General features: G+C 50.3%; 2 protein-coding genes across 2 annotated transcripts in view; both read left to right on the top strand.

Moving 5' to 3' along the window:
* Positions 1 to 20,529, top strand: part of LOC147120819 (uncharacterized) — a 393,799-nt gene that overhangs the window by 159,783 nt on the left and 213,487 nt on the right. The gene's annotated exons all lie outside the window — the stretch shown is intronic.
* The window catches only part of LOC147120821 (uncharacterized), a 50,835-nt gene continuing 32,518 nt past the window's right edge, over positions 2,213 to 20,529 (top strand). Inside the window, exon 1 of the mRNA XM_085978908.1 lies at positions 2,213 to 2,313. The gene's annotated coding sequence lies outside the window, so the exon portion shown is untranslated. The remainder of the gene's footprint in view (positions 2,314 to 20,529) is intronic.

The following is a 20,529-nucleotide window of genomic DNA, read 5'->3' as shown; positions in this document are numbered from 1 at the left end:
GGTACAGCACGGGTTAGATACAGAGTAAAGCTCACTCTACACTGTCCCATCAAACACTCCCAGGGCAGGTACAGCACAGGTTAGATACAGAGTAAAGCTCCCTCTACACTGTCCCCATCAAACACTACCAGGGCAGTACAGCACGGGTTAGATACAGAGTAAAGCTCCCTCTACACTGTCCCATCAAACACTCCCAGGGCAGGTACAGCACGGGTTAGATACAGAGTAAAGCTCCCTCTACACTGTCCCATCAAACACTCCCAGGGGAGGTACAGCACAGGGTTAGATACAGAGTAAAGCTCCCTCTACACTGTCCCATCAAACACTCCCAGGGCAGGTACAGCACGGGTTAGATACAGAGTAAAGCTCCCTCTACACTGTCCCATCAAACACTCCCAGGGGAGGTGCAGCACAGGGTTAGATACAGAGTAAAGCTCCCTCTACATTGTCACATCAAACACTCCCAGGGCAGGTACAGCACAGGGTTTGTTACAGAGTAAAGCTCCCTCTACACTGTCCCATCAAACACTGCTGATGCACCTCAATAACTTCAAGGCTCAAAGTTAACTGGATAAAACTCGGCTTTTATTAGCAAAAAAAGATGCCTGTGTCTTCACCTGGCGTTCTGCTGCAAGGCATGCCTGGGCTTGTCTTAAGTAGGGCCAGGCATGGGCGGAGCCGACACACCCAATGGGGAGAAAGGGGGCGGTGCACTATATACAATACAAGGTAAAAATACAAGAGCAGGCAATACAATATATGGAGTTAAATACAGAGTCTGGTGAATGACATATTTCATCACAACTGCCAGGGCAGGTACAGCACGGGTTAGATACAGAGTAAAGCTCCCTCTACACTGTCCCATCAAACACTCCCAGGGCAGGTACAGCACAGGGTTAGCTACAGAGTAAAGATCCTTCTACACTTTCCCATCAAACACTCCCAGGGCAGGTGCAGCACGGGTTAGATACAGAGTAAAGCTCCCTCTACACTGTCCCATCAAACACTCCCAGGGCAGTTACAGCACGGGTTAGATACAGAGTAAAGCTCCCTCTACACTGTCCCATCAAACACTCCCAGGGCAGGTACAGCACGGGTTAGATACAGAGTAAAGCTCCCTCTACACTGTCCCATCAAACACTCCCAGGGCAGGTACAGCACGGGTTAGATACAGAGTAAAGCTCCCTCTACACTGTCCTATCAAACACTCCCAGGGCAGGTACAGCACGGGTTAGATACAGAGTAAAGCTCCCTCTACACTGTCCCATCAAACACTCCCAGGGCAGGTACAGCACGGGTTAGATACAGAGTAAAGCTCCCTCTACACTGTCCCATCAAACACTCCCAGGGCAGGTACAGCACGGGTTAGATACAGAGTAAAGCTCCCTCTACACTGTCCCATCAAACACTCTCAGGGCAGGTACAGCACAGGTTAGATACAGAGTAAAGCTCCCTCTACACTGTCCCATCAAACACTCCCAGGGCAGGTACAGCACGGGGTTAGATACAGAGTAAAGCTCCCTCTACACTGTCCCATCAAACACTCCCAGGGCAGGTACAGCACGGGTTAGATACAGAGTAAAGCTCCCTCTACACTGTCCCATCAAACACTCCCAGGGCAGGTACAGCACGGGGTTAGATACAGAGTAAAGCTCCCTCTACACTGTCCCATCAAACACTCCCAGGGCAGGTACAGCACGGGTTAGATACAGAGTAAAGCTCCCTCTACACTGTCCCATCAAACACTCCCAGGGCAGGTACAGCACGGGGTTAGATACAGAGTAAAGCTCCCTCTACACTGTCCCATCAAACACTCCCAGGGCAGGTACAGCACGGGTTAGATACAGAGTAAAGCTCCCTCTACACTGTCCCATCAAACACTCCCAGGGCAGGTACAGCACGGGGTTAGATACAGAGTAAAGCTCCCTCTACACTGTCCCATTTCCGGGTCCTTTCTGAGTTTGCAGCGCAGTTCCAGGCCCCGCCCACTCTTACACGACATGACCAATCATCGAGTCTCTCGGGCGCCTCCTAAACCACGATTGGCTGTTTCCTGTAACCCGGATGCGGTGGTCCAATACGCTCTGCGATGAGAGAGCCGCGCTGTTCATTGGCCGCTACTCGGCTTCAGCTCCGGAGAGAGTGGAGCGGCGGCACCAATCAGAGCCCGGGGAACGGGGAGCGGCACCAATCACAGCCCGGGGAACGGCACCAATCAGAGCCCGGGGAACGGGGAGCCGCACCAATCACAGCCCGGGGAACGAGACCAGTCGCAGCCCGGTGAACCGGGAGCGGAGAGCGCGGATCGCCAGAGTAAGGCCGGGGGCAAGTGCTGGGTGGCGGTGCAGGTTGTGGGTGTAGTGTGCGGGCGTTGGGTGCTGAGTGTGTGGGTGCAGTGTGCTGAGTGCAGGGTGCGGATGCTGAGTGTGTGGGTGTTAGGTGCCGGTGCTGTGTGCCGGATGCTGAGTGTGTGGGTGCTAGGTGTCGCTGCTGTGTGCCGGGTGTCGCCGCTCCTCCACACCCAGCCCTCCGGCTCAGGGAGACATTGTAGCGAAGCTAGCGCAGTGACACCGCCGGTGCTACAAGCCGCTACACTGTAACCGTGCGGGAAGTGGAGCCGCCCGAGCCCTGGTCAGCCCAGCCCCGGGGCACTGGCCGCAGTCCTGGTCAGCCCAGCCCCGGGGCACTGGCCGCAGTCCTGGTCAGCCCAGCCCCGGTGCACTGGCCGCAGTCCTGGTCAGCCCAGCCCCGGGGCACTGGCCGCAGTCCTGGTCAGCTCAGCCCCGGGGCACTGGCCGCAGTCCTGGTCAGCCCAGCCCCGGTGCACTGGCCGCAGTCCTGGTCAGCCCAGCCCCGGGGCACTGGCCGCACTCCTGGTCAGCCCAGCCCTGGGGCACTGGCCGCAGTCCTGGTCAGCCCAGCCCTGGGGCACTGGCCGCAGTCCTGGTCAGCCCAGCCCCGGGGCACTGGCCGCAGTCCTGGTCAGCCCAGCCCTGGGGCACTGCCCGCAGTCCTGGTCAACCCAGCCCCAGGGCACTGGCCGCAGTCCTGGTCAGCCCAGCCCCGGGGCACTGCCCGCAGTCCTGGTCAGCCCAGCCCCGGGGCACTGCCCGAGCCCTGGTCAGCCCAGCCCCGGGGCACTGGCCGCAGTCCTGGTCAGCCCAGCCCCGGGACACTGCCCGAGCCCTGGTCAGCCCAGCCCCGGGGCACTGCCCGAGCCCTGGTCAGCCCAGCCCCGGGGCACTGCCCGCAGTCCTGGTCAGCCCAGCCCCGGGGCACTGGCCGCAGTCCTGGTCAGCCCAGCCCCGGGGCACTGGCCGCAGTCCTGGCCTTGGAGGGAGTGCTGCGTAGGTTTAGAAAGACAGACTTGCATTTCTATAGCGCCTTTCACAACCTCTGCACGCCTCAAAGCGCTTCACAGCCAATGAAGTGCTCTTTTTTGTAACGTGGGAAATGCGGCAGCCAAATTGCGCACAGCAAGCTCCCACAAACAGTGACGTGATAATGACCGGATAATCTGTTTTAGTGATGTTGATTGAGTGATAAATATGGCCCGGACACCGACGAGAACGCCCCTGCTCTTTGAAATAGTGCCCTGGGATCTTTTGTTTCCACCTGAGAGAGCAGACGGGCCTCGGTTTAACGTCTCACCTGAAAGATCAGACAGTGCAGCACTCCCTCAGCACTGCATTGGAAAGCCAGCCTAGATTGCTTGCTCGACTCTCGAGTGCGACTTGAACCCACGACCTTTTGACTCGGCGGCAAGAGTGCTGCCCACTGAGCCAAGGTTGAGATTTACAAGAATGATACTTGGACTGCAAGGGTTAAATTACAAGGAAAGATGACACAAATTAAGGGTGTATTCCTGGAATTTAGAATGTTAACGGGTGATTTGATCAAAGTTTTCAAGATATTAAGGGGAACTGATAGAGAGAGACTATTCCCGCTGGTTGGGGAGTCGAGGACTAGGGCAGAGTCTAAAAATTAGAGCCAGACCTTTCAAGAGTGAAATTAGGAAACACTTCTACACACAAAGGGTGGAAGAAGTTTGGAACTCTCTTCCGCAAACAATAATCAATGGTTAATTTTAAATCTGAAATTGATGGATTTTGTTAACCAAAGGTATTCGAGATATGGGGGTTTATGGAGATGGGTCATAATTCAGCCAAGATCTCATCGAGCGGCTAAATGGCCTCTTCCCATTCCTGTGTTCCTAATTGGCACTGACACTGTCACTCACTCTCACACTGTCACTCACTCTCACACTGTCACTCACTCTCACACTGACACTGACACTGACACTGTCACTCACTCTCACACTGACACTGTCACTCACTCTCACACTGACACTGACACTCACTCTCACACTGACACTGACACTCACTCTCACACTGACACTGTCACTCACTCTCACACTGACACTGTCACTCACTCTCACACTGTCACTCACTCTCACACTGACACTCACTCTCACTGTCACTCACACTCACTCTCACACTGTCACTGACACTGTCACTCACACTCACACTGTCACTCACACTGACACTGTCACTCACTCTCACACTGTCACTCACACTGACACTGTCACTCACTCTCACACTCACACTCACACTCACTGTCACTCACACTCACACTGTCACTCACACTGTCACTCACACTCACTGACACTGTCACTCACTCTCACTGTCACTCACACTCACACTGACACTGACACTCACTCACACTCACACTCACACTGACACTCACTCTCACACTGTCACTCACACTGACACTGTCACTCACTCTCACACTCACACTCACACTGACACTCTCACTGTCACTCACACTGACACTGTCACTCACTCTCACACTGTCACTGACACTGTCACTCACTCTCACTGTCACTCACTCTCACACTGTCACTCACACTCACACTGTCACTCACTCTCACACTCACACTGTCACTCACTCTCACACTCACACTGTCACTCACTCTCACACTGACACTGTCACTCACACTCACTGTCACTCACACTCACACTGTCACTCACACTGACACTGTCACTCACACTGTCACTCACACTCACTGACACTGTCACTCACTCTCACACTGTCACTCACACTCACACTGACACTGACACTCACTCACTCTCACACTCACACTGACACTCACTCTCACACTGTCACTCACACTGACACTGTCACTCACTCTCACACTCACACTGACACTCACTCTCACTGTCACTCACACTGACACTGTCACTCACTCTCACACTGTCACTGACACTGTCACTCACTCTCACTGTCACTCACTCTCACACTGTCACTCACACTCACACTGTCACTCACTCTCACACTCACACTGTCACTCACTCTCACACTGACACTGTCACTGTCACTCACACTGACTGTCACTCACTCTCACACTGACACTGTCACTCACTCTCTCACTGACACCGTCACTCACTCTCACACTGACACTGTCACTCACTCTCACACTGACACTGTCACTCACTCTCACACTGACACTGTCACTCACTCTCACACTGACACTGTCACTCACTCTCACACTGACACTGTCACTCACTCTCACACTGACACTGTCACTCACACTGACACCGTCACTCACTCTCTCACTGACACCGTCACTCACTCTCACACTGACACCGTCACTCACTCTCACACTGACACTGTCACTCACTCTCACACTGACACTGTCACTCACTCTCTCACTGACGCCGTCACTCACTCTCACACTGACACTCTCTCTCACACTGACACTGTCGCTCACTCTCACACTGACACTTTCGCTCACTCTCACACTGACACTGTCACTCACTCTCACACTGACACTGTCACTCTCACACTGACACTGTCGCTCACTCTCACACTGACACTCACTCTCACACTGACACTGTCGCTCTCTCTCACAGACACTGTCGCTCACTCACACACTGACACTGTCACTCACTCTCACACTGACACTGTCACTCACTCAATTTTCAATTCAATTCAAATCGCTTTATTGGCATGATAAGGTACATCTTATGTTGCCAAAGCATCGAAATACATTTATGGTTGAACACATAAACGCAGATCTATTCGTACAGTGTATAAACAGATATATCCCTGAGTGTATAAACAGATATATCCCTGAGTGTATAAATATACATTCGTATAATTTGTATATACTCTTTTCTTAGGTTTACTGGTTGTCTCTCTGTTTATGGCAAGCTGTAACATAGTGTGCCGCTAGTGTTACACAGTTTCTCTCTTCCCCTAGTAGGTATGGGAGTTTTTGGACGTCATTCAAATTTCTGAATTCAGGGCATATTTGTGAATTTTTGATAGAAATTCTCCCTGATATTTTCCACAAGCTGTGTGGAAGTGCATCTCTGTCTCCACCACTCCCTGACTGCAGTGAGAGCATATCCTGTCCTCTCTTGGCAGCCTGGTCTGCCTGTGTCTGCCTTTTTCGATCGCCAGGCTATGTTCGCTAAGTCTGTACCTTGTCAAGGTTTTTCTCAGTTTGCTATCCTTTACCATGGTCAGGTAATCAGCCATGTTGTATTGTCTGTTTAGGGCCAAGTAGCAATTGAGTTTGCTTTGGGTTTTTGTTGTTTCTGCCCAATATAACAGGTATTTTTCCTTTTGCTTAGTGACAATTGTGTTGGGTCGAATTCTCTGTGCTACGATGTCACTGTCCTGGGGCTGGTTATTGTTAGTAGTGTTAGTGGTTGCTTCACTGAGTCCCAGGACTAGTTGACTGAGGGTGTTCTTCTTTATGGTCCTCTCTTGGCATTTCAAGGCTTCGTAATGATAGCAGTGGGGGTTGCTCATTTTTAGGTGTTTCCAAAATTTGGTGGCTCTTTTTTGGATAGTAATTATTAGTGGATATTGGCCTAGTTCTGCCCTGCATGCATTGTTTACGGTTTTCCTTTGAGTCCGGAGGATACTTTTACAGAATTCTGCATGTAGGATCTCAATTGGGTGTTTGTCCCATTTTGCAAATTCTTGTTGTGTTAGCGGTCCCCACACCTCACTGCCGTAGAGTGCAATTGGTTCAATTACTGATTTGAAAATTTTGAGCCAAATGCTAATTGGGATTTCTATTTGGGTTGATCTTTTAATGGCATAGAAAGCCCTTCTAGCTTTCTCTTTCAGTTCATTCACAGCCAGTTTGAAATTTCCCGTAGAGCTGATTTTTATGCCCAAGTATGTGTAGTTAGTGGTTTGTTCGATTTTAGTTGTTCCTAGTGTGAGATTTATTTTGGGTCCCTGATGTCTGGATCTTTGCTGGAACACAAGGACTTTGGTTTTTTGGGGGTTTATTGTCAGGGCCCAGGTCTGACAGAACGACTCCAGCAGATCCAGGTTCTGCTGTAGACCCTCCTTAGTTGGTGACAGCAGAACCAGGTCGTCTGCATAGAGGAGGAATTTAACCTTGGATTCATATAGGGTGAGGCCGGGTGCTGTAGATTGTTCAAGTAGTTTTGCCAGTTCATTTATGTAAATATTAAAGAGTGTCGGTGAAATGGCGAGCCCTGCGTCACCCCCCGCCCCTGTGGGAAGTATTTTGTTTGTTTGTCTCCAATTTTAACTGCACATTTGTTGTTTGTATACATTGATTTAATTACATCATATGTTTTTCCCCCTACCCCGCTTTCGATAAGTTTCAGGAATAGACCGTCGTGCCAGATGAAATCGAAAGCCTCCTGGAAATCTATAAAGCATGCGTAGATTTTGCTTTTGTTTTGATGAACGTGTTTGTCAATTAGGGTCTGTAGGGTGAAGATATGATCTGATGTTCTATAGTTTGGCAGGAATCCAATTTGGCTTTTACTCAAGACATTGTGCTCCTCAAGGAAGTTATAAGTCTTTTGTTTATGATACTACAGAAAACCTTCCCCAGGTTACTGTTTACACAGATGCCTCGATAGTTATTTGGGTCAACTTTATCCCCACTTTTGTATATGGGCGTTATGAGTCCTTTGTTCCAGATATCAGGGAAGTAACCGACACTCAGAACCAAGTTGAAGAGTTTCAGTATAGCCAATTTCATTTTATCGTCCGTGTGTTTAATCATCTCGCTTAGGATGCCGTCTGCACCGCAAGCTTTTCCTGGTCGCAGGTCCTTGAGTTTTTCAATTAGCTCTTTTTCAGATATTATGGGGTCTATCGGGTTTTGGTTATCTTTTATGGCAAATTCTAGCTTTGCCAGTTTTTCGCATATTTGGTATTGCTCTGGGCTTAGTGTGTTTTTCTGGTATAATTTTTCAAAATGGTTTTCCCATGTGTCTCCGTTTTGAATGGCCAATTCGTCGTGTTGTTTTTTGTGTAATGTATTCCAGTTGTCCCAGAAACAATTGGAATCAATGGATTCCTCAATGGAGATGAGTGTATTCTTAATATACTGCTCTTTCTTGGTTCTGAGTGTGTTTTTGTATTGTGTTAGTGCCTGACAATAAGTAAGGCGTAATTCCTCATTTTCTGGTTGTCTGTGTTTTTGGTTTGATATTTTTCTGAGTTTTTTCCTCATGTTCTGGCAATCGGAGTCAAACCATTTTTCGTAGTTTTTTGTTTTGGGTTTGTTCTTGCGAACTTTCAAGTTTGACATTGATGCCAAATTATCAAAAATATTATTTAGGTTATTCACTGCCCAGTTTACGCCTTCTTTATTGTGTGTGTATGTATTTTCCAGAAAGGTGTCCAAGAGAGCTTGAGTTGTTTGGTTGCTAATTGCTTTCTGGTATTTTTCCGTGCTGTTTTTGGCCCATCTGTAAGATTTTTTAATGTTGTACAGTTTACTGGGTTGTGTTTCTGTGTTGGTTGTTTCTGTCCTCTCAAGATATGCAGTAATTTGACTGTGGTCTGACAGTGTTGTTTGTGGTTTGACTGTGAATGTTCTGAAAGAGGATGGGTCTAGATCTGTAATCATATAGTCTACGGTGCTGAAGCCAAGAGGTGAGCAATAGGTGGATCTTCCTAGGAAGTCTCCCAATAACCTACCATTGACAATGTACAGACCCAGGCTTCGACAGAGCTGCAGGAGCTGTTTTCCGTTAGCATTTGTCTGTTTGTCGCAGTTATGCCTGTGTGGATGGGAAGGGAGATCAAAGTGGTTATTCCCAAATATGTAATTATTCCCCTGATTATTGGTGAAGTCTGGTTCTTCGCCCGTTCTTGAGTTGAGGTCACCACATATCAACACATTTCCCTGGGCCTGGAATTGGATAATCTCCCTCTCTATGTTGGAGAAGGTGTCCTCTTTGAAGTACGGGGATTCTGTCGGGGGGATATAGAGTGTGCAAATGAAAACATCTTTCATGCTAGAGATTATGCCCCTCTTAATTTTGAGCCATAAGTGGTTTTCGCCCTTTTCCACAAATTCAATGCAACTCCTAAGCTCTGCTTTAATCCAAATCAGTATGCCTCCAGATTCTCTGCCCTGGGTTACTCCTGGCAATTTATTGGAGGGGACCACCAGCTCTGTGTACCCAATGGGACAGCCAGTGTGCCCTTCTCCTCTACACCAGGTTTCTTGTAAAAAGATAATATCTAGATCTTTAATCTCATCTAGGAACTCTGGGGTCACACTCTTCATGCCAAGCATAGAAGAGCGTAGACCTTGGATATTCCAGGTTGAGATATATAAGGATTTCATGCTAAAATTGATCTTTTACTGTGATGGGTTAGAATATAATAAATAGTAATATGTGTTTGTCGTGTCTAAATGGGGAAAAAAGAACATTTCAATTGTCTGTAAATGCTGAGGATAATTGGTTACAACTTTTTCTAACAACTAGTCCTTATTTTTTTCTGGTCCATAAGGCGGGAGTGGATGCTGCTGATCGCCTGCACTATGTCTCTTAGTGGATTGTCTCTGCCTGTGGTATTGCGTATGCTCTGAGCACCTCTCCCTCTGCCTGGCTGGGGGTGGTCCTGTTCTCCTGTAGGACAGGAGTGGTGCAGGTCCGACATTGTTGTTGTGCATGGGGATCCTCTCTGGTCCCGGTTGGTGTGGTGGTGGTCTCTGTAGTAGTCCTGGTCTGTATCCCGTTGGTCTTTGGTGATCGGGGGGGGGTCTTTTTGGGATCTGGGTGTGGACCCGGTTAAAAGCGACGTCCTTCAGGTCCTTCGCAAAGACCGACATTCGATTCCTGTGGATATGGACTTGGTCGTAAAGACATTCCACATTGAGGGTGGGGTGTTGGGCCAGGTGCACGTTATGTTTTAATTCACAGTCTCTTGCTATGCTTGCATTTATCTCATGGATTGTTTTGTTGTTGAAGTTTCTTCTCGGCAATAGTGTGGAAACAGTGATTCTAGTGTTTGGGAAGGTGTCGCTTGCCTTCTTGATCACTGATCCGAGCGATGTTGCTACCCTTTCCTGCTGGGCCCTTAGGTCATTTGTGCCGCTGTGTATTATTATGTGTTGGGGGGAGCCTAATTGGGTTTTGGTCAGCCATTCTAGGGCTCTGTCTGTTGTTGGGCACCAGAGCTTTTCTACTTTACGTCTAGGGAAGAGCCTTTTCTCCCATAGGTATTTCCCATTTGAGTCTATGAGGATTACGATGTCAGCCTTGTTGGTGTTTACTGGTTTGTGGCTTTCATCTGGACTCCCCGGTTGTGTGTTGGACCGGGGTGGTCGTGTCTGGTGTGAGCGTTCCTCTTGTGAGCGGCTCGGCTGTGGTTCCAAAGTGGTGGTGGCAGACTGGGTTTCAGTGTGCTGGTCGGTCTGTGTGGCTCCCCCTGTATTGTGGGTCTGCTGCTGATGTTCAGTGTGAGAGTGTAGCTGCCCAGTCGGGCTCTGTACTGTCTTATCTCTAGCCTCTGGCTGCTGGGCTAATGCCGCTCTCTCTCCCCTGTGTCTCTCTTTGTCTTTCTGCAGCTCTTTCACCTGCTTCTGAAGTAAGTTCAGATCCCTCCTGTGTCTCTCCCTCTCTTGTTCTTGTTCCTGTTTTATTGCTGAAATGATCTTTTCTTGCTCGGTTTTCATTTTAAGGACCTCCTTTGTAAGTTTAACCAGCTGTATCTCCAGCTGGTTAAATTTCTCCTTTAGTTGTACCGGGCTGTGGGGTCTCAGGGTGTGTGTCTGGTCGGAGCTGGAGGGCTCACTCACTTCCTGGCTCGGCTGCTTTTCTCTTGGTGAGCTGGAGGTGGTAGGGGGAGTGTGTGTGGCTTTCTCTCTGATATTTCCGCTGGGGCTGGTCAAATGTACCATGAGGTTGTCGGAGCTGGAGGGCTCATTCACTTCCTGGCCAGGTTGAATTACTCCAGGTGAGTTGTTGTAAGTGGTGGGGGGAATGGCTTTTTCCCTGGTAGTTACACTGGGGCTGGTCTTTCCTTTCTCAATTATTTCTCTCAGTTTCTGGAAGGCCGTTTCAAAGTCTTTTGAGGTTGCCTTGCACCATTATTGTACTGTTTCTGTACATGTTGACCGTCGTGGTTTCGCTACCAGGGTCCCCTGATTTCTTTATATTCAGCTTGGACCCATTCGTGGTTTTTTCCTGCTTGACCCTGGGATAGTGTATGTTTATTGCTTTGACCCAAGCTGCTGGCTGCTCTGAGTAAAAAATGAGATTACTCATGTTCCCAGTGGTGTACCAGTCAGCAAAGAGAGTTTCTGGTTTCGTTCTCAGCTGCTTATGCTTGAGCGATTTTTTTTCATTTTTTTTGACGTTGGGGGGAAGCTGGAAGGAGCTGCTCTCAGTGCGCCACGGAAGTTGCTGCGGCTCCTCTGACTCACTCTCACACTGACACCGTCACTCACTCTCACACTGACACTGTCACTCACTCTCACACTGACACTGTCACTCACTCTCACACTGACACTGTCACTCACTCTCTCACTGACACTCACTCACTCTCTCACTGACACCGTCACTCACTCTCACACTGACACTGTCACTCTCACACTCACACTCACACTGTCACTCACACTCACACTGTCACTCTCTCACACTGACACTGTCACTCACTCTCACACTGACACTGTCACTCTCACACTGACACTCACACTGTCACTCACACTCACACTGTCACTCACTCTCACACTGACACCGTCACTCACTCTCACACTGACACTGTCACTCACTCTCACTGACACTGTCACTCACTCTCTCACTGACACTGTCACTCACTCACTGACACTGTCACTCACTCTCTCACTGACACTGTCACTCACTCTCACACTGACACTGTCACTCTCACACTGACACTGTCACTCACTCTCACACTGACACTGTCACTCACTCTCACTCTCACACTGACACTGTCACTCTCACACTGACACTGTCACTCTCACACTGACACTGTCACTCACTCTCACACTGAAACTGTCACTCACTCTCACACTGACACTGTCACTCACTCTCTCACTGACACTCACTCTCACACTGACACCGTCGCTCACTCTCACACTGACACCGTCGCTCACTCTCACACTGACACCGTCACTCACTCTCACACTGACACCGTCGCTCACTCTCACACTGACACCGTCACTCACTCTCACACTGACACCGTCACTCACTCTCACACTGACACCGTCACTCACTCTCACACTGACACCGTCACTCACTCTCACACTGACACCGTCACTCTCTCTCACACTGACACCGTCACTCTCTCTCACACTGACACCGTCGCTCACTCTCACACTGACACTCACTCTCACACTGACACCGTCACTCACTCTCACACTGACGCCGTCGCTCACTCTCACACTGACACCGTCGCTCACTCTCACGCTGACACCGTCACTCACTCTCACGCTGACACCGTCACTCACTCTCACGCTGACACCGTCACTCACTCTCACGCTGACACCGTCACTCACTCTCACGCTGACACCGTCACTCACTCTCACGCTGACACCGTCACTCACTCTCACGCCGACACCGTCACTCACTCTCACACCGACACCGTCACTCACTCTCACGCCGACACCGTCGCTCACTCTCACGCCGACACCGTCACTCACTCTCACGCCGACACCGTCACTCACTCTCACACCGACACCGTCACTCACTCTCACGCCGACACCGTCGCTCACTCTCACGCCGACACCGTCGCTCACTCTCACGCCGACGCCGTCGCTCACTCTCACGCCGACACCGTCACTCACTCTCACACTGACACCGTCACTCACTCTCACGCTGACACTGGCGACCATGTGTGCGGGAAATGCATCCAGCTGCAGCTACTTGTAGACCGCATTGCGGCGCTCGAGCTGCGGGTGGATGAATTTTGGAGCATGCGCGATGCTGAGAGGGTCGTGGATAGCACGTTTAGCGAGTTGTTCACGCCTCAGGGTAGGGCAGCACAGGGGGTGACCATCAGGCGGAGCAACAAAGGCAGGCAGGTAGTGCAGGGACCCCCTGCGGACATCCCCCTTTCAAACAGGTATACCAAGTTGGATACTGTTGAGGGGGATGACTCACCAGGGGAAGGCAGCAGCAGCCAGCTTCCTGGCACCAGGGATGCTTCTGCTGCTCAGGAAGGGAGGAAAAAGAGTGGGAGAGCAATAGTGGTAGGGGATTCTATCGTAAGGGGAACAGATAGGCGTTTCTGTGGCCGCAAACGTGACTCCAGGATGGTTTGTTGCCTCCCTGGGGCCAGGGTCAGGGATGTCACTGAGCGGCTACAGGGCATTCTTAAGGGGGAGGGTGAGCAGGCAGAGGTCGTGGTCCACATTGGGACCAACGACATAGGTAGGAAGGGGGATGAGGTCCTGCATCAAGAATTTAGGGAGCTAGGTAACAGATTAAAGAGCAGGACCTCAAAGGTTGTAATCTCTGGATTACTCCCAGTGCCACGTGCTAGTGAGTATAGGAATGGGAGGATAGAGCAGATGAATGCATGGCTAAAGAGTTGGTGTAGGGGGGAGGGTTTTACTTTCCTGGATCACTGGGCCTGCTTCTGGGAAAGGTGGGACTTGTACAAGTCGGACGGGTTGCACCTGAACCAGAGCGGGACAAATATCCTTGCGGGGAGGTTTGCTAGCACTGTTGGGGGGGGGGGGGTTTAAACTAACTTGGCAGGGGGATGGGATACAGAGGGGAGCTGAAATAGGGGGTGATGTGCTGCCAATTATAGAGAAAAAAACAAGTCAGCTTGGTAGACAGGGCAAATATATAAGGGCAAGGCTGGATGGCATCTATTTTAATGCAAGGAGTCTTACAAATAAGGTGGATGAACTGAAGGTGTTGATAAACACATGGGAGTACGATATTGTTGCTATCACGGAGACATGGTTGAGGGAGGGGCAAGACTGGCAGCTCAATATTCCGGGGTACAGAATCTTCAGGCGAGACAGAGGGGGAGGTATAAGAGGAGGGGGTGTCGCAATATTAATTAAGGAGTCAATTACTGCAGTAAGGAGGGATGATATATTAGCAGGTTCCTCTAATGAGGCCATATGGGTGGAGCTTAAAAACAAAAAGGGGGCAAGCACTTTGATGGGAGTGTACTATAGGCCTCCAAACAGTCAGGGGGAGATAGAGGAACAGACATGTCGGCAAATCTCAGAGAAATGTGCAAATAATAGGGTAATAATAATGGGGGATTTTAACTTCCCCAATATTAACTGGGATAGTCAGAGTGTGAAAGGCTCAGAGGGTGTAGAATTCTTAAAGTGCATCCAGGAGAGCTTTTTGAACCAGCATGTAGAAAGTCCTACAAGAGAGGGGGCGGTACTGGACCTAATTCTAGGGAATGTGGCCGGCCAAGTGGAAAAAGTGCTAGTAGGTGAGCACTTTGGTGACAGTGACCATAATATGGTAAGATTTAAGGTGGTCATGGAAAAGGACAGGGATGGGCCGGAAATAAAGGTTCTAAATTGGGGGAAGGCCGATTTTAATAGGATAAGGCAGGATCTGGCCAAAATGGACTGGGATCAGCTGCTTGTAGGAAAATCCGCATCAGAGCAATGGGAGGCTCTCAGAAGGGAGATTGAGATCATACAATGGCAACATGTTCCCGTAAAGGTCAAGGGTGGTTCCAAAAACCACAGGGAACCTTGGATGTCAGGGGATATACGAGAATGGATTAGGAAAAAAAGGAGGGCTTTTGGCAGATACAAAAGGATAAAGACGGAGGAAGCCCTAGAGGAGTACAAAAAGTGCAGGGGGATACTTAAAAAAGAAATTAGGAGATCAAGGAGGGGCCATGAAATAACACTGGCGAGCAAAATAAAGGAAAATCCTAAGATGTTTTATAAGTATATTAAGGGTAAGAGGATAACTAGGGAAAAAATAGGGCCCATTAGGGACAAAAGTGGCAATCTGTGTGTGGAGCCGGAAGATGTAGGAGGGGTTCTAAATGAATTTTTTGCATCTGTTTTCACTATGGAGAAGGACGATGTAGACATAGAAATAGGGCGGGGGGACTGTGATATGCTCGAACATATTAACATCGAGAGGGAGGAGGTATTGGCGGTTTTAGCTGGCCTAAAAATGGATAAATCCCCAGGCCCGGATGAAATGTATCCCAGGCTGCTGTGTGAAGCAAAGGAAGAGATTGCGGGGGCTCTAACACATATATTCAGGACCTCTCTGGCCACAGGGGATGTGCCAGAGGACTGGAGAACCGCTAATGTAGTACCATTATTCAAGAAGGGAAGTAGGGAAAAACCGGGGAACTACAGGCCAGTGAGCCTAACATCAGTGGTAGGAAAATTATTGGAAAAAATTCTGAGGGACAAAATTTGTCTCCACTTGGAGAGGCAAGGATTAATCAGGGATAGTCAACATGGCTTTGTCAAGGGAAGATCATGTCTGACTAATTTGAATTTTTTGAGGGGGTGACTAGGTGTGTGGATGAGGGTAACACAGTGGATGTGGTATACATGGGTTTCAGTAAGGCCTTTGATAAAGTCCTGCACAGGAGACTGGTCAAGAAGGTAAGAGCCCATGGAATCCAGGGTGCCTTGGCACATTGGATACAAAACTGGCTTAGTGACAGAAGGCAGAGGGTGATGGTCGAAGGTTGTTTTTGTGACTGGAAGCCTGTGGCCAGTGGGGTACCACAGGGATCGGTGCTGGGTCCCTTGCTGTTTGTGGTCTACATTAATGACTTGGATATGAATGTAAAAGGTATGATCAGTAAGTTTGCGGATGATACAAAAATTGGTAGGGTGGTAAATAGCGAGGAGGGTAGCCTCAGTCTGCAGGACGATATAGATGGGTTGGTCAGATGGGCGGAACAGTGGCAAATGGAATTTAACCCGGAAAAGTGCGAGGTGATGCACTTTGCGGGGACGAACAAGGCAAGGGAATACACAATGAATGGTAAGACCCTAGGCAAGACGGAGGGTCAGAGGGATCTGGGTGTGCAAGTACACAGATCCCTGAAGGTGGCGGAACAGGTGGATAAGGTGGTAAAAAAGGCATATGGGATACTTGCCTTCATTAGCCGAGGCATTGAATATAAGAGCAAGGAGGTTATGATGGAACTGTATAAAACACTGGTTAGGCCACAGCTGGAATACTGTGTGCAGTTCTGGTCGCCACACTGCAGGAAGGATGTGATCGCGTTGGAGAGGGTGCAGAGGAGGTTCACCAGGATGTTACCGGGGCTGGAGCGCTTCAGCTATGAAGAGAGACTGGGCAGATTGGGTTTGTTTTCCTTGGAGCAGAGGAGGCTGAGGGGGGACATGATTGAGGTGTACAAAATTATGAGGGGCATAGATAGGATGGATGCTGAGGAGCTTTTTCCCTTAGTAGAGGGGTCAATAACTAGGGGGCATAGATTCAAGGTAAAGGGCGGGAGGTTTAGAGGGGATTTGAGAAAGAACTTTTTCACCCAGAGGGTGGTTGGAGTCTGGAACTCACTGCCTGAAAGGGTTGTGGAGGCAGGAACCCTCACAACATTTAAGAAGCATTTGGCTGAGCACTTGAAATGCCATAGCATACAAGGCTACGGGCCAAATGCTGGAATATGGGATTAGATTAGACAGGGCTTGATGGCCGGCACGGACACGATGGGCCGAAGGGCCTCTATCCGTGCTGTATAACTCTATGACTCTCACACTGACACTGTCACTCACTCTCACACTGACACTGACGCTGTCACTCACTCTCACACTGACACTGTCACTCACTCTCACTCTCACACTGACGCTGTCACTCACTCTCACTCTCACACTGACACTGTCACTCACTCTCACACTGTCACTCACTCTCACACTGACACTGTCACTCACTCTCACACTGACACTGTCACTCACTCTCACACTGACACTGTCACTCACTCACTCACTCTCACTCACTCTCACACTGACACTGTCACTCTCTCACACTGACACTGACGCCGTCGCTCACTCTCACACTGACACTGTCACTCACTCTCACTCTCACACTGACGCTGTCACTCACTCTCACACTGACACTGTCACTCTCACACTGACACTGTCACTCACTCTCACACTGTCACTCACTCTCACACTGACACTGTCACTCACTCTCACACTGACACTGTCACTCACTCTCACACTGACACTGTCACTCACTCACTCACTCTCACTCACTCTCACACTGACACTGTCACTCTCTCACACTGACACTGACGCTGTCACTCACTCTCACACTGACACTGTCACTCACTCTCACTCTCACACTGACGCTGTCACTCACTCTCACACTGACACTGTCACTCTCACACTGACACTGTCACTCACTCTCACACTGTCACTCACTCTCACACTGACACTGTCACTCACTCTCACACTGACACTGTCACTCACTCTCACACTGACACTGTCACTCTCACACTGACACTGTCACTCACTCTCACACTGTCACTCACTCTCACACTGACACTGTCACTCACTCTCACACTGACACTGTCACTCACTCTCACACTGACACTGTCACTCTCTCACACTGACACTGACGCCGTCGCTCGCTCTCACGCCGACGCCGTCGCTCGCTCTCACGCCGACGCCGTCGCTCACTCTCACGCCGTCGCTCGCTCTCACGCCGACGCCGTCGCTCACTCTCACGCCGACGCCCGCTCTCACGCCGACGCCCGCTCTCACGCCGACGCCCGCTCTCACGCCGTCGCCCGCTCTCACGCCGTCGCCCGCTCTCACGCCGTCGCCCGCTCTCACGCCGTCGCCCGCTCTCACGCCGTCGCCCGCTTTCACGCCGACGCCGTCGCCCGCTCTCACACTGACAGTGTCACTCAATTCAATTCAATTCAATTCAAATCGCTTTATTGGCATGTTGCCAAAGCATCGAAAAACATTTATGGTTGAACACATAAATGCAGTTCTATTCATACAGTGTATAAACAGATATATCCCTGAGTGTATAAATATAAATTTGTATAATTTGTATATGCTCTTTTCTTAGTTTTACTGGTTGTCCCTCTGTTTATGGCAAGCCGTAACATAGTGTGCCGCTGAGGTTACACAGTTTCTCTGTTCCCCTAGTAGGTATGGGAGTTTTTGGTCGTCATTCAAATTTCTGAATTCAGGGCATATTTGTGAGAATTTTTGGTTGAAATTCTCCCTGATGCCCTGATATTTTCCACAAGCTGTGAGGAAGTGCAGCTCTGTCTCCGCCACTCCCTGACTGCAGTGAGAGCATATCCTGTCCTCTCTTGGCAGCCTGGTCTGTCTGTGTCTGCCTTTTTCGATCGCCAGGCTTATGTTCACTAAATCTGTACCTTGTCATGGTTTTTCTCAGTTTGCTATCCTTTACCATGGTCAGGTATTCAGCCATGTTGTATTGTCTGTTTAGGGCCAAGTAGCAATTGAGTTTGTTTTGGGTTTTTGTTGTTTCTGCCCAATATGACAGGTATTTTTCCTTTTGCTTAGTGACACTGACACTCACTCACTCTCACACTGACACTGTCACTCACTCTCACACTGACACTGTCACTCACTCTCACACTGACACTGTCACTCACTCTCACACTGACACTGTCACTCACTCTCACACTGACACTGTCACTCACTCTCACACTGACACTGTCACTCACTCTCACACTGACACTGTCACTCACTCTCACACTGACACTGTCACTCACTCTCACACTGACACTGTCACTCACTCTCACACTGACACTGTCACTCACTCTCACACTGACACTGTCACTCACTCTCACACTGACACTGTCACTCACTCTCACACTGACACTGTCACTCACTCTCACTGACACTGTCACTCACTCTCACACTGACACTGTCACTCACTCTCACACTGACACTGTCACTCACTCTCTCACACTGACACTGTCACTCACTCTCTCACACTGACACTGTCACTCACTCTCACACTGACACTGTCACTCACTCTCACACTGACACTGTCACTCTCACACTGACACTGTCACTCTCACACTGACACTGTCACTCTCACACTGACACTGTCACTCTCACACTGACACTGTCACTCTCACACTGACACTGTCACTCTCACACTGACACTGTCACTCTCACACTGACACTGTCACTCTCACACTGACACTGTCACTCTCACACTGACACTGTCACTCTCACACTGACACTGTCACTCTCACACTGACACTGTCACTCACTCTCACACTGACACTGACGCTGTCACTCACTCTCACACTGACACTGTCACTCACTCTCACTCTCACACTGACGCTGTCACTCACTCTCACACTGACACTGTCACTCTCACACTGACACTCACTCACTCTCACACTGTCACTCACTCTCACACTGACACTGTCACTCACTCTCACACTGACACTGTCACTCACTCTCACACTGACACTGACGCTGTCACTCACTCTCACACTGACACTGTCACTCACTCTCACTCTCACACTGACGCTGTCACTCACTCTCACACTGACACTGTCACTCTCACACTGACACTGTCACTCACTCTCACACTGACACTGTCACTCACTCTCACACTGACACTGTCACTCACTCACTCACTCTCACTCACTCTCACACTGACACTGTCACTCTCACACTGACACTGTCACTCTCACACTGACACTGTCACTCTCACACTGACACTGTCACTCTCACACTGACACTGTCACTCTCACACTGACACTGTCACTCTCACACTGACACTGTCACTCACTCTCACACTGACACTGACGCCGTCGCTCGCTCTCACGCCGACGCCGTCGCTCGCTCTCACGCCGACGCCGTCGCTCGCTCTCGCCGACGCCGTCGCTCGCTCTCACGCCGACGCCGTCGCTCGCTCTCACGCCGACGCCCGCTCTCACGCCGTCGCTCGCTCTCACGCCGACGCCCGCTCTCACGCCGTCGCCCGCTCTCACGCCGTCGCCCGCTCTCACGCCGTCGCCCGCTCTCACGCCGTCGCCCGCTCTCACGCCGTCGCCCGCTCTCACGCCGTCGCCCGCTCTCACGCCGTCGCCCGCTCTCACGCCGTCGCCCGCTCTCACGCCGACGCCGTCGCCCGCTCTCACGCCGACGCCGTCGCCCGCTCTCACGCCGTCGCCCGCTCTCACGCCGTCGCCCGCTCTCACGCCGACGCCGTCGCCCGCTCTCACGCCGACGCCGTGGCCCGCTCTCACACTGACAGTGTCACT

The sequence above is a fragment of the Somniosus microcephalus genome, chromosome 3 (assembly GCF_052327205.1).
Source record: "Somniosus microcephalus isolate GS21.2 chromosome 3, FLI_Smic_1.0, whole genome shotgun sequence".
In the NCBI taxonomy this organism is placed as follows: domain Eukaryota; kingdom Metazoa; phylum Chordata; class Chondrichthyes; order Squaliformes; family Somniosidae; genus Somniosus; species Somniosus microcephalus.
Note: the sequence above shows the minus strand (reverse complement) of the source record. Positions and strands in the feature narration are given on the sequence as shown.